The following is a 15,365-nucleotide window of genomic DNA, read 5'->3' as shown; positions in this document are numbered from 1 at the left end:
TCGTCTACAGTAATATGGCCATAAAACAACATGCTGTAAAGCTTGTTTTCCAGATAAGTTCTTGGAGGAGAAGTCCATTAACTGATATTAATCAAGTTTACTTAGGGAATAGCCACTGCTATTAATTGCATCAGTAGCATGGGATCTTCTTAGTGTTTGGGTAATTGCCAGGTTCTTGTGGCCTGGTTTGGCCTCTGTTGGAAACAGGATACTGGGCTTGATGGACCCTTGGTCTGACCCAGCATGGCAATCTCTTATGTTCTTAAATGTTGCTTTATGGTTGTTATACTTTACTGCCGTAAAACAGCATGGGGGTCAGCTGGCCCTGAGACCAGCACCACTTTTAAAGAGGACCTGTTGGGGCAGGAGTAACTGAGGATTGCTTCCTATCCTTTTCGTCTTCCAAGTAGCTCGATGGAAGACATAAGTGGTAGCGGGGAGTGGCAGAGCCCATAGGGAGGCTTTTAAAAATAGTTCTTGGCGAATAGTATGTGCTGTTGGCTAATAATGCACACTGTTCGCTAAAACATAAACCTGAAAATTTCATGATTTTTCAGATCAAATATGGACTTGTTTATTTGAAATGAACCACACTGAACTGAAAATGGGCTTTTTTTTTGTTTTGTTTTGGATGCTCATTTGTGTTAAACAATGCCCATCTCTAGTGGGGAAACTGCTATTTATCTACATACATTGTCAGTCTAAAACTGACTCTCCCTCAGTCTGTCCCATAGTACACAAGGGGGTTCCATAATGTTTGGTGAATTTTAAAAGCCCTAAGTGCATCAAAGCTGGGACATACGCACATGTCTTGGGCCGGCGCATATCTCCCGATAGGCTCACAAATCAAAAAGATTTTAAAAAGGGGCGGAGCATGGGCAGGACACGGGCATTATGGGAAGGCGACGAGATGTGTGCATAAGTGTTTTCACACACAAACAGGTGCCGGGGTCCCCTACTGTGTAACCTTACTTCTGCTATGGATGGCGTGTAAGTTTTAAAATAAAACAATTTGGGCTAGTCAGCGGGGTTTGAAGGGTCAGGGTTAATAGGGTAAAAGGGAAGAAGGTTAATTAGGGAGTTAGGAATTTGTGTGCCTTTACCTCCATGAACTGAGATCAGACTGGGGAAACTGGTAATTGCATCAGTATACGAATCAAATAAAATCCTCCCATTTACATGGTAGAGCTGGCATTGCACATACAAGCGCATGTACAAACAAAATTGCATGCACATATACATGCATACAGTCGTTTTTATATCATACGCACATATACGTGCGTATGCTATAAAATGCCCACGTCCATTTGCGCGAGCCATAATATGTGCGCACATGTAAGCTTGCATGGCTTTTTAAAAAGTTACCATCTGCGTGTGCATTTAGCCACATTGCGGGAGGCCATTTCCTAGGAAGAGTTTTGGGTGGGACTGGAGAATAACACATGTGGATTGTATTTTCAAATCTATGTACATTATTTTCCATAAAAATCTACTCATGCAAAATGTAGGTCCAAAGATCCAAAGGTACTGTATATTTACAGCAAATTTCAAACTCAAAGCATGTGCGTGCTTTACCATTGAAATTTGGCACAAAATGTATAGGTAAAAAGTGGATAGTTTAACAATTGTCCCCTTATTGGATAGAAAGGGGTATCTCTGAAGAAGCAAACCACAAAAGTTCAGTCTTTAAGGGAATGGGTAGAAGAGACGTATAAAAGAGTTGGAAGTGACTATTTTGTTCGTTATCATTGCACATGGGTTTTTTGTCGCAAAAGAAAATTGGTGGTGTTGATAGCAAATTAGCCATGGATTAAAGAGAGAGGGTGCCTTCTGGCCTCTTACTTCCAAGGAAGTTTTCTAATTAAAGAATCATGAGGCAGAAGCTATTGTTATTTGAACATGTTTTTTTTATTGCTGTTAATGGGAATGTATTTATTTATTTGGATTTTTATATTCCACTTATGAGCGCTTCAAAGTGTGTTTGGGTTTGTGGACTCTTGGCCGAGGTGGTGTTGCCGCAACCTGTGGAGGGTGAACTCCACAGGTCCCCACCGTCGGGAGGCGAGGCTGTCCGGGATGCAGAGACCAACAGGAACTTCACCAGCTCTTTGTCTGCCATGTTTTCTGGCTCCATGGGCTGCATAAGCACATCCTGTTTGACCGCGGAGTCCAGTTCACTGCCCGTATAGACAGAGGTGAAACTGCCGGCGTCGGAGATGCCCCTCAGGGGTAAGCTTATCACGGCCTAATTGCATGGGTTCCTCTCCAGTCGAGACTGATAAGGCCTGATCCGACTTGGGTGAGGGGGAGCGCCGGATGTGTTGGGAGGCCATGGCTGGTCTCTTTGAAGATTGCAACTTGTGGGAACACTCCTAGAGCCACCGGTCGTTCAGGTAGGTAATTCATGGGCCACAAGTTCATCTTTGATCCTGGACTCAGGCCCTCGAGAAAGATGGATCGGAGACAGTCTGGACCCCAGTGCAGATCGGAGGCCAGGGTTCAGAATTCAATGATGTAGTCCATGAGGGACCGGGAGCCCTGACATATATGAAGAAGCACAGATCCTGACGCTGACTGCCAGCCAGGGTCATCAAAGACAGAGCGGAAGAGGGAAAGGAAGCTGGGCAAGTCCCGGAGAATAGGGTCCATGCGCTCCCACAGAGGTGAGGCCCAGGCCAAGGTCTTCCCATCCAGGAGGGAAAGGATGTAAGTGGTCTTCGTAATCTTATCTGGGAAGAAGGCCATCTGGAGGCAGAAGTGCAGATTGCATTGTTTTAAGAAGCCTTGGCACATTTGAAGATTTCCAGAAAAGCACAGGGGCACTGGAAGTGGAACAATCGGCCGTGATGTCGGCATGGGAACCGAGCATCTAGGGGCCAAGGGTGGCTGACTTGCCACAATGGCAGAATCAAGATGTGTTGAGGTTTTCCACTGCTACCGCAAGGTTTTCCAGGATTTTTTGGACCAGGCCCGGCATGGCCTGTAATGCAGAGGCCTCTGCCAGGTCCATGGACTTGGCAATCTGTTAGGGTTTGTGGCCCCTTGGCCCAAGGTGGTGTTGGTGCAACCTGTGGAGGCTGAACTCCACAGGTCCTCACCGTTGGGAGGTGAGGCTAGCCGGGAAGCAGAGGCCAACAGGAACTTTGCCAGTACCAGCCCATGTTCCCCGCAGGTTGAGCCCTTGGGTGCCGGGGCCGGCTGGTCTTAGGTGGGCCTATGCGCAGCAGGTCCCGGAGAAGCAGCCAGATTAGGCAGGTGGAACAAAGGAGGTCAGGTCCTGTCCAAGGTCAAGGGCAGGCAGCAAGAAATGGTAGTCGAGTCCGGTCCGATATCAAGGGCAGGTGGCAAGAAGTAATGGTCAAGTCCAGTCTGAGGTCATAGTACCTTTGAGGAAGGAGTGCTGAAGCAAACCCTGTGGAACAGGGGCTTATGAAGCAGGAACCCATAGAAGAGTAGTGCTGAAGCAGGATCCCAAGAAGCAGAAGCACGAGAGCAGGCTCCATAGAGCAGGAGTGCTGGGGCTGGCACCGAAGCACAAGAGCGCTGAAGCTGGATCCCATGGAGTAGGAGCACTGGAGCAGGGTTCCACGGAGCAGAAGAACTGAAACAGGAACCCGTGTAGCAGGAGCACTGAAGCAGGGCCCCGTGGGGCAGGAGCGCTGAAGCAGGCTCCTTAGAGTAGGAGTGCTGGAGCAGGCTCCGTAGGGCCAGAGCACTGAAGCAGGATCCTGTGGAGTAGGAGCACTTGAGAAGGGTTCAGCGGAACATCCATTTTACCTATTCTAAAATAAAAAACAAAAGGTACAGCCGATCTCAATAACTACAGACCTATTGCCTCCCTTTCATCACTAGCTAAACTAATAGAATCTGCAGTTTTACGTCAACTTTCCGACTTTCTATCCGAAAATAACATTCTCCACATTAACCAGCACGGCTTCAGAAAGGGACACTCTACAGAAACACTTCTTCTATCTACCTTTGACACATTATTTCGGGCATTTGATTCATACACAGATTATATTATAGTATTTTTAGATATTTCAGCAGCATTTGATACGGTCGATCACCAAATTCTCATTTCAGGTCTACAAGCAATAGGTATCACTGGAACAGTATTAAGTTGGTTTTCATCTTTTCTTACAGATCGCCCTCAACAAGTTAATATCAACCATCAAACCTCCACTCCCTAGACAATTCCATCTGGCGTTCCCCAAGGATCATCACTATCTCCCATACTATTCAATATATATCTTCTTCCACTTTGTCATTTATCTTCACTCAACCTACAATTCAAAATTTATGCAGACGACATTCAATTTCTTGTCCCCTATAAAACTTCCTGGTCTGATACTCTATCATTAGTCTCAGTCCACCTATCCACCATTAACTCTTGGCTATCTCATAATCGCTTAAAATTAAATCCATCAAAAACCGAACTAGTTCACTTAACATCCATTACAGATTCCTCTATAGGCCCACCATCTCATTTTACCTTCAATGGTTCAACCATCCCAATTAATTGTCATGCCATAAATCTAGGTGTAACTATAAATACAGACTTATCCATGAAACAACAAATTTCCTCTCTAACAAAGAAATCATTCTATAAATTACAGCTTCTGAAACGTCTTCGTCCTCTTCTTTTCTATCGTGATTTCAGAACTGTCCTTCAATCTCTTATTTTCTCTGGTTTAGACTATTGTAATGCACTTTATCTAGGTCTATCTGATTCATCAATTCACCCACTACAATTAGTTCAAAATAGTGCAGCTCGCTTATTATCCGGTACCTCCATTCGCAATTACATTACACCTATCTTACATTCTCTTCACTGGTTACCCATAAAATACAGGATAAAATACAAAGTACTCTCAATCATTCACAGCTTAATTTATAACTCTTCCTCCACCTGGCTTTGCACCTTACTCCGCATTTACAAACCCACCCGACACTTAAGATCACTTACTCAAAATCTCTTAGACATTCCATCACCACGACAGGCTAGATTAGACATTACCAGGAAAAGAGCGTTTTCAGTAGCGGGACCATCTCTCTGGAACTCTTTACCCAACCCTCTCCGTTTAATATCAAATCCTTATCATTTCAAAAAAGCTTTAAAAACATTCTTTTTTCAACAAGCATTTAATACTCCATCTAAGCATTTCCCCGATCAAAAATGAAGTTCTCATCTCCTCAAATTTCACCCATCAGACACATATTACCTCAACTTCCACCCAATCATCCCATCTGCTTTCTTCTTAGGATATTCCAATCCGATAATTTGCCACCCCCCCCCCCCCTTCATCCCTTTTACCTTCCCTATTCTGATTACCCATGGCATGTTACCATTATTATTATTATTTTTAATTAATAATTTCTTTTTAGCTAGCAATTATCTAGCTACTTAGCTAAATTTATGTATTTTATGTTTATTTTAGTTATATTTTATTTTTACTTTATTTTAACCTGTTGTAAACTGTTTTGACAAAATTTTATTTTAAAAAGCGGTATATAAATACTTTTAAATAAATAAATAAATAAATAAATAAATAAATAGGAGTGCTGAAGCAGGAAACCGTGGAGCAGGAGCAGCAAGTCAGGAATGCCAAGGCAAACCCACCGAAGCAGGAACCAGGGAACTCGTTGCCAAGTCAGTTAATCAGCGAGAGAGGCCATCCTTAAATAGCCCGGGGGTCTTATGTCATCAGCTGGGACGGCCCTGAGGTTCCCGCCGTTGGCCCATTAAAAGGAGATCTGGCCGCGCACGTGTGCCTAGGGAGAGTCCAAGTCATAGCGCAGGTTGGTGGCATCCTGGCCACCATGGGGAGTCCCGAAGGCACGGTGGAGTGTGGCGGCAGTGGCTAGCTATGGCCACAAGAGTACAGGGAGCTAGGAGAAGAGCAAGGTATGGGGTGAGTTGTGCCGGCCGCGGGTTGCTGCGGCTGGTGGGTGTAACAAAGTGTACATCAAAGCAGATTACATTCAGATACTATTTATGTTTAAAAGGGAGAAGATTTGTAAAGGGATCTGGAGAGGGAAATCTGATAATTGAAATGTGAATAGACTTTCATAGTATAGAGTAAAGGAGACTTCTAAAGCATTTTGCAATATTTTGTTTTCATAAATTTTGAATAATACAGTTTAAAAACGTTACAAATATTTTATATTTTGAGGCGAACCCATCTGTACCAACAAAGCCTAATCTGCAAATGAATATTAAAATGAAAATAAAATAATTTTTATTCATATAATGAAATTATATACATAATACTTTTGATGCAATTTCTTATGTTATATTTACTCTCTGATTTTACACATCTAATTGTTGGCAACCTCCATTTCTAGCATGAAACGAATATATGGCATGCTTTCTATTGTTATCTGTACTAACGATAAAAGAAAAAGAATGACTTATTACAGTTGTTATTGCCCTTCATGGATTCATGCCCTATAGGGTCCTACTCTTACATTTTATGTTTTTTTTCCAAAATTAAAATAATTTATTTTAATTTTTAAAATTTTCAGCATTTGTATAGCATCCTTATGCAGAGCACCTTCCAACAAGGAGCGATATAACAAAGTAAAAAAAAAAAAACCCGTTTCTGAATACAATAATGCAGTTTGTGAATATGTAGCAGTAAAATTTGAATGTTAAGAAAAAAAATCTGTGAAAATGTTAATCTGGGTTATTGTTGTTATAGTAAATTCAAATTCCTTCTGTTTGGAATATTAGTGAAACTGAAGAATGTCACACAATATCAGTTTCTGCGCAGTTTCTATAATATTATATCCCCGAGGAGGATTAGTTATTTTGCAGTCATAAATGCATTAGGAAGAAAGTTTTATGCTTTGAAAGACTCTATACAAAGGGCAGATAAATTGATTTTCAGCTACAAGAAGAACCATAACACTGAGTAAACACATTATGGTGATGCATTTATCTTATGTATAGTGGCTAATACTCATATGTGTATCTGAATATTGTGGTCCAATGCAATGTTTAATAATGTGAGTTTAAATAATTTGTTAAATGTTGAGTTTCCATTCAGACATTTTCACAAGAGAATACTTGTATTATAGCTGCTATCCAGGGTTTCCCACAGCCCATTAGGGATGTGCAGAGCAAAATTTTATGTTCATATTTTTTATGTCCGAAAGGGGGTCCCACTTGCGGCGAATATGGACATAAAAAAAATCCAATGAGTTGGGTATATGTACATATGTGCAAAAAAAAAAATTAAACCCCCTCACCCTCCTTAATCCCCCCCCCAGACTTACCACAACTCCCTGGTGATCGAGCGAGGAGTGAGGACGTCATTTCTGCAATCCTTGGCGAGAAGCATGTGACGTCGGTGGCACGTCGAGTGACGCGGCATCACGTGATTCCCGGCTCGTTTGCGCCGGACGGCTCGTTCGGCCCCAAAAGAACTTTTGGCCAGCTTGGGGGGGGCCTCCTGACCCCCCCAAGCTGGCCAAAAGTTCTTTTTGGGCCGAACGAGCCGTCCGGCGCGAACGAGCCGGGAATCACGTGGCGCCGCGTCACTCAGACGCGACGTCACGTGATTCCCGGCAAGTTCGCGCCGGACGGCTCGTTCGGCCAAAAAGAACTTTTGGCCAGCTTGGGGGGGCCTCCTGACCCCCTCAAGCTGGCCAAAAGTTCTTTTTGGGCCGAACGAGCCGTCCGGCGCGAACTTGCCGGGAATCACGTGACGTCGGCGTCACGTGATTCCCGGCTTGTTCGCGCCGAACAAGCCGTCCGGCGCGAACTTGCCGGGAATCACGTGACGTCGCGTCTGAGTGACGCGGCGCCACGTGATTCCCGGCTCGTTCGCGCCGGACGGCTCGTTCGGCCCAAAAAGAACTTTTGGCCAGCTTGGGGGGGTCAGGAGGCCCCCCCAAGCTGGCCAAAAGTTCTTTTTGGGCCGAACGAGCCGTCCGGCGCGAACGAGCCGGGAATCACGTGACGCCGGCGTCACTCGACGTGCCGCCGACGTCACATGCTTCTCGCCAAGGATTGCAGAAATGGGGTCCTCACTCCTCGCTCCATCACCAGGGAGTTGTGGTAAGTCGGGGGGGGGGATTAAGGAGGGTGAGGGGGTTTATATTTTTATTTTGGCTCAACAATCGCGATTTCCCACATATCGAACATATCTATGTTCGATATGTGGGAAATCCGATCGTTTATGTCGAATCAATTTTTTAAGTAAAAAAAAAATATGAGTTGCGTTTTACTAATGCGGTCAATCCGAATGCACACCCCTACAGCCCATAAATGTATGGGTTGCCCATAAAAATAACCCAAAAATTAACCTGTCCGTAAGTGTCTCCAGGCTGCCCGTAAAACCTTCGGCAGTGGGCAAACTTGGCCATAGATCTTTTCTGGCTTCCTCTGCTGAAGAGGAAAGTTGGTGAAACCTGAAGCTCCAGAGGCCATTGAAGTAGCTACAGGGATGGAAGAGGGGGGCTGGGGGGCATTTATGGGCGGTGCTGCAAGATGGAGCAAGAAGCCTGGAGAAAGTATGATACCACCTGTCCGTCTGTGAGCGGGGAGTGGTGTTCATCTCTACTACTAATCTTCCATTCCACACTGCTAATCCCCTGTGGCCCCCCCTCCCTCTCCTTACACCCACACACACACCCGCACACACACACACACACACATATACACATACACACACATACACATATACACACACATACACACACACACATATACACATACACATACACACACACACACACATACACACACACATATACACATACACACACATACACATACACACACACATATACACATACACACATACACACACATACACACACACACACACACACACACACATACACATACACACACACACACACACACACACATAGCAGAAACTTCACAGAGGTTTGGATTCTGATTTGTGAAACATTCCATCCCTTGCAAGTCACCGTAAACTGAAAACCTGGTTCTTGAGTCTAAACTAAACCTGGCCCCACAGTCAGTAGAATCACAGACTTATGTGCTACAGGTATGGAATCAGCATTGGTGATGATTCTTCTTAACATCAGCTTTTGATACCGCTGATCATATTATTTTGGTGAGATGTCACTGGGTGTGGGAGGATCTATTTTTTGTGTAGGTAATTTCTCCTTATCGTCACACCTACTACTATCTGGGGGCTCTGTAGGGCTCAGTTTATATATTTGAAGCCATTGACCAATGTGCTAAGATGCTCTAAAATGTAATGGGTTCCCTGATGGCATACAATTGTACAGGGTACTACACAAGTTACTACACAACGATCCATTCACAGTAGGGATGTGAATCGTATTTCAGACGATTGAAAATATCGTACGATATTTTCAAAATCATCAGAAATCGGGGGCTCCCTGAAACCAATAGGAAAACACCACAATATTGTTCATGGGATTCTCTTATCGTTTTGGGGGAGGGCGGGAAAAACGGCACACAAAAATAATCCCTAAACCCACCCCGACCCTTTGAAACTAATTCCTTAGCTTCCCCAACCCTCCCGACCCCCCCAAAAACTTTTCACAGGTACCTGGTGGTCCAGTGGGGGTCCTGGTAGTGATCTCCCACTCTCGGGCCATCGGCTGCCACTAATCAAAATGGCGCCAATGGCCCTTTGCCCTTACCATGTGACAGGGTATCCATGCTATTGGCCGTCTCCTGTCACATGGAGGGAGCACTGGATGGCCGGCGCCATCTTTAAAAATGGCGCGGGCCATCCGGTGCTCCTACCATGTGACAGGGGCCGGCCAATGGCACGGATACCCTGTCACATGGTAAGGGCAAAGGGGCATCGGCGCCATTTCTTTTAGCGCAGCTGATGCCTGGGAATGGGAAATCGTCCCCCGAGGCCCCCCTGGACCACCAGGTAATGTTAAAAGGCTTTGGGGGGGTCGGGAGGCTGGGGGAGGCTAAGGGGGGTCGATTTAAAGGGTCGGGTGGGTTTTATTTTTAGCGGCACGGGCCTCCCTAAAAAAAAAATTAGCGATGTGAATTGGAATCGAAAACGATTCCAATTCACATATCTTAACAATCAGATTTCCCACCCACCCCCCAGCCGAATCTGATCGTTAAGACGATCTGGCACACGATTCACATCTCTACTATGCATCACCTCCACTTATTCCATATTCAACATCATCTGAAACCACTGTAACCTCGGTTATCCCAGATACTTTCTCAGCAGCTCTTCTATCTAGAGAAACTTTACTTTTCTCTTCCTCTTTTCGTTTATTTAATTCCTCCATCTGCATAGAACATAATTTAGTTTGTTTAGTTAAATCCTCAGCTCCTTTACTCTTTACTCTAACATACAAATCACTATAATGACAAATATTGAGAAACATCTCTGACCACAGCTTACTTTCCAGCCCTACAACATTATGTAACCTTTACTGTACACTTTAGGTAATGTTTTTCTTAATGCTTGGTAAAACAGAGGTAACATACCAGGCTGATTCATCTTTTAAATGTAATCACATGGGAAGACAAAAACAGCTACCAGATATCGTTTCATTTCTAACTAAACTACTGTGAATATTTTACCTACCTTGAAAAGAACGAAATCCTATTCTGTGCTAAGCACATGACATTTTAATCCATTAAACAAAGAAAGCCAAAAGCAGAAAAAAAGGAAGCTTCTCTCATCTCTATCAGATCTCTGTTTAAACAATTACAAGTATCTGCTTTATTGAAAGAGCAAGGCACTCAGAAATTAGCTGCATGTGTCAACTCATTCTGCCAATCAGGTTCCTTCCCTAAATGAACAGTATCTGTAGTATTTCATCACACACAGATATCTAACAGGCATTCCAGTCTGATTCAGGACCCAAACATATATTATATGCAGAGAAAAGGGACAAGAGAGCCTCAAAACCATTTACTCTCCTTCTCTATCTCACAAGTATTTATTTACCCATCGTTTAAAGAAACCATACCTTATTAGTTTCTGCCCAAATTCAATGCTAGCCATCCAGAGAAAGCTGACAAAACCAAACTTTCTTAAAGAACCTACTAACCTAAACTCACTTTCTGTAATATGTCTCCACAACTTTAATTCCTCATCAGTCTGTTTATACCTTTCAAACAAAAGCAATTCATGTCAACCAGTTCTCCCCACTGTTTTCACCTGTGCATATGAATCACCTTGAGCTTTATATATCTTCCGCTTTCACTTATCTGCCAACACAGTTAACACTCCAGCTCCAGTGCCCTTTCAAGTTCTGAAACTTCCAGGACAACTGTAAGACCCCACTCACTGCAATATGTTACACCACGGCAGAAATCAGACATATATAGAAAACCAGATTTCTAACTACATTTTTCCAAAAGCTTTTTATGTTCCTCTAATAATCCCACATCCCTGCAAGCATGGCAAGGGCTTAAAACAAAGGACTAACTGTTGCTGTTTTTAAACCTCTTTCTATTATTTTTTCCAGTACAACTTTACTAACAAATAAAGAGACAAATAAACCAAAATCACTCTTAATAATTGTTCATTAAGCATACTACCAATAATCTACAAGTGGGCATCCTCAAAGCAGCACTTTTATTTACAATTGGCCAACAAAAATCTTTTACTTGCTAACTAAAAAATTATACTTACAAGTTGATTATTAAGTACTTACACACAGATCTGTCATCCCCTACCGCAGTGGAGGGCACACTCTTCTGTCTTCCTGGTATTACTTTTTCAATAAACATCATTCAGAAATCTTCTGTTCCTTGGAATTACTATGCAATAAGCAAAACATCCTTCGGACGAGAGCCAATTAATGTCCGACTGCCAGTGTTAGGTCTCAGCCTGTCCAGCAGATTCAGACAGTACAATGCAAGGTAGCCGCAGCCACCTGGTCCCTCTTCGGGCGCCAAAATGTTAAGCACCAGGCCATTATGACGCTTATACACAGGGATTCAAGAAGACTGTGGGGCAGATTTTACAATCTACGCGCAGGCATAGATATGTTCGCATAACCTGGTGTGAACAAATCTACACCCGATTTTATAACATGCAAGCAGAGGGAACGGAGGCAGGCTGCTGCGCGCATGTTATAAAATCCACGCTGCCGCACGCATGTTATAAAATCCAGCATCAGCACAAGCAAGGATGTGCACAATTGTGCAACTTGTGTGCACCAAGCCAAACAGTCTGCCTCCATTCTCTCCGAGGCCGCTCTGAAATTGGAGCGGCCTCGGAGGGAACTTTCCTACTGACTCCCCCCACCTTTCCCTCCCTTCCCCTATCTAACCCACCCCCAGCCCTACCTAAACCCCCCCTACCTTTATTTGAGAATTTACGCCTGCCACTGGGAAGGCGTAACTTGCACGTGCCAGACGGCTGCCGGTGCGTGCTCCCTCAGCACGGTGGCTGTTCTGGAGGCCTCGGCCCCACGACCGGAATGCCCCTGGGCTGGTTCCCCCGCCCCCAGCCCCACCCCCAGAATGCATCTTTCGAAACCCTGGGACATACACGCGTCCCAGGGCTTGCACGTGCCACCGAGCCTATGCAAGATAGGCTCGGCACGTGCAGGGTCAGGTTGGGGCAGCTTTTCGGGGGTTACACATATTTATTTTATTTATTTATTTCAGATTTTTATATACCGGCATTCGAGACAGCAGTCACATCGTGCTGGTTCACATAAAACAGGGGTGCATAGTAAACATAACTATAACAATGGTGTTGAAAAGGCAGTTACATAAAACATATATGTTAGCCCTTTGAAAATCTGCCCCTTAGATTTTGTAGAAAGTATAATTTAATTTTTTATTGATCAATATAAGTATTCTTGGGAGATGCTGATGCCATTTCTCTGACAAATTGACTACCAGCATTAGGGATGTGAATCGTGTCCTCGATCGTCTTAACGATCGATTTCGGCTGGGAGGGGGAGGGAATCGTATTGTTGCCATTTGGGGGGGTAAAATATTGTGAAAAATCGTGAAAAATCTAAAAATCTAAAAATCGCAAAACCGGCACATTAAAACCCCCTAAAACCCACCCCCGACCCTTTAAATTAAATCCCCCACCCTCCCGAACCCCCCCCAAATGAGTTAAATAACCTGCGGGTCCAGCGGCGGTCCGGAACGGCAGCGGTCCGGAACGGGCTCCTGCTCCTGAATCTTGTTGTCTTCAGCCGGCGCCATTTTTTTCAAAATGGCGCCGAAAAATGGCGGCGGCCATAGACGAACACGATTGGACGGCAGGAGGTCCTTCCGGACCCCCGCTGGACTTTTGGCAAGTCTCGTGGGGGTCAGGAGGCCCCCCACAAGCTGGCCAAAAGTTCCTGGAGGTCCAGCGGGGGTCAGGGAGCGATTTCCCGCCGCGAATCGTTTTCGTACGGAAAATGGCGCCGGCAGGAGATCGACTGCAGTATCAGTATAGCCTGAAGCTCCAACCGTTGCCTTCTGCTTTTTGTGACCCTATAATTAGGCATCACTTTATGGCGCCAGCTTCAACTGCCTATCCAGGTGTCCTGGAAATTCCTGCAGGTCAAGCTTAGTAAGTCATTTGGAGTTCACATAGGCTAAGACAGCAGAGGATTCTGGGTCAGCTGCCTTCTCCATGTTGGTTTTCAGGCTCAGGCACACATATCACTTCCTCCCAAGCAGATGGTACCATATTGATGTACAACCATACATAAAAAAAAGGTACCATTTGCTTGAGAGAATGGCACTGCAGTAATATCACTGATGTGCGTCCTTCCACCAGATGGCATCATTTTGAAGAGGATATCAGATGGAAGACCTCGGTTGGCCTGGAACTAAGCCCTGGCCTTAGACTTGGGTCTGGGCTACACAACCAGGCCTTGGGTAGTGCCTCAGCAGTCAGCCTGGGCCTTGGCAATGGGACCCATTCTAGGTATGCCCTGGCATCAGGCCTGGGCCCAGGCCTAAGTCTTGTTGACAAAACCCGGCCTTGGCCAGGACCCTGTCATTGGGCATTGCCCAGGGCTAGGCCTTGGCAATGGGACCCTGTCTTGCTTAAGCCTAGGCCTCCATGATAGGACCCAGCCTTGGTCCAGGCCCCGGGATTGGGACCAGGACAAGGCTTGGTCCCTCCAGAGGTTCTTTTGGTTTTTTTTTTAAACAGATAAATATGAACAATGCCTTAACATTTTCAATTATTTTCATCTGCATCTAATTTTTAGTTCCTTTCATTCATAGATTTTTGCCTGAATTTGTCATAGATATGATTTTTGTCTGCACCCCATCCTGAACTATAGAAGGACAGGTAATACATTTTTAAAAGAAATACATAAATAAATAAATAAATGAAATGGCCTCATTTTTCACGTTTTACTCATTCATTTGAAATGAATGCACATCTGTATTTGGGATAACCACTGCTTATCCCTGGGAGTTAGCAACAAGGAATGGATCTAATCTTTGGGGGTCTGCCCGGTGGTTATAACCTACATTGGTCACTCTTGGAGATAGGATGCTGGGCTCAATGAACCTTTGGTCTGACTCATCATGGCTTATTTTATGTAGGTGAATTGTAAAATAAGGTGTCAGGTTACATAAAAAGATTCCTGATTCTTTTCTCATTGCAAGTGATCTCTGTTCAAAAGGTTGATGCTAAGAGCAGATGCAATAGAATCCTTGGTCCCAGCATTGCTGTGATGTCTTGGAGCTCATCAGCATGGAATTTTCTGCACAGATCCATCACCCCTACTACATGGAGAGTCTATATCCAAGAATGTGACGGTATGAAGGTATCGCATTGGTTACACTTCTGAGGTTAATCAGTTGTCTGATACAGAATATATTTCTGTAAGGCTCAAGGGTGGGTACCATTTTCTGGTTTACTAACCCATTTCCCTTGAAGTACATTTCAATTTTCAACATTTCGGGGAGGATTTTAAAAGGGTTACGCGCGTAAGTTACACGCGTAACCCTTAAAAAAAAAAACCCTGCATACGCCGAGCCTATTTTGCATAGGTTTGGTGGCATGTGCAAGCCCCGGGACGCGCGTATGTCCCGGGGCTTGCAAAAATGGTCAGGGCGTGGGAGGAGCGGGGCAGTCTGGGGGGGGCGGGGTGGGGTATGGCCTAAGCCTCCAGGCACAGCGGCCATTTGCAGCTGTGCCCGGGATCGTGGGCTGGCCGACTTCTTCAACAAAGGTAAGGGGGGGTTCTAGGTAGGGCTGGGGGGGCGGAATAGGTAGGGGAAGGGAGGGAAAGGTGCGGGGGGTGGAAGGAAAGTTCCCTCCGAGGCCGCCCCGATTTCAATTCCGTGGGCGGTCTGGAGCGGCCTTGCAGGGAACGGAGGACGGCTGCGCGGCTCGGTGCACGCAAGTAGCACAATAGTGCACCCCCTTGCGTGCGCCGACCCTGGATTTTAT

The sequence above is a fragment of the Rhinatrema bivittatum genome, chromosome 5, assembly GCF_901001135.1.
Source record: "Rhinatrema bivittatum chromosome 5, aRhiBiv1.1, whole genome shotgun sequence".
Lineage (NCBI taxonomy): Eukaryota > Metazoa > Chordata > Amphibia > Gymnophiona > Rhinatrematidae > Rhinatrema > Rhinatrema bivittatum.
Note: the sequence above shows the minus strand (reverse complement) of the source record.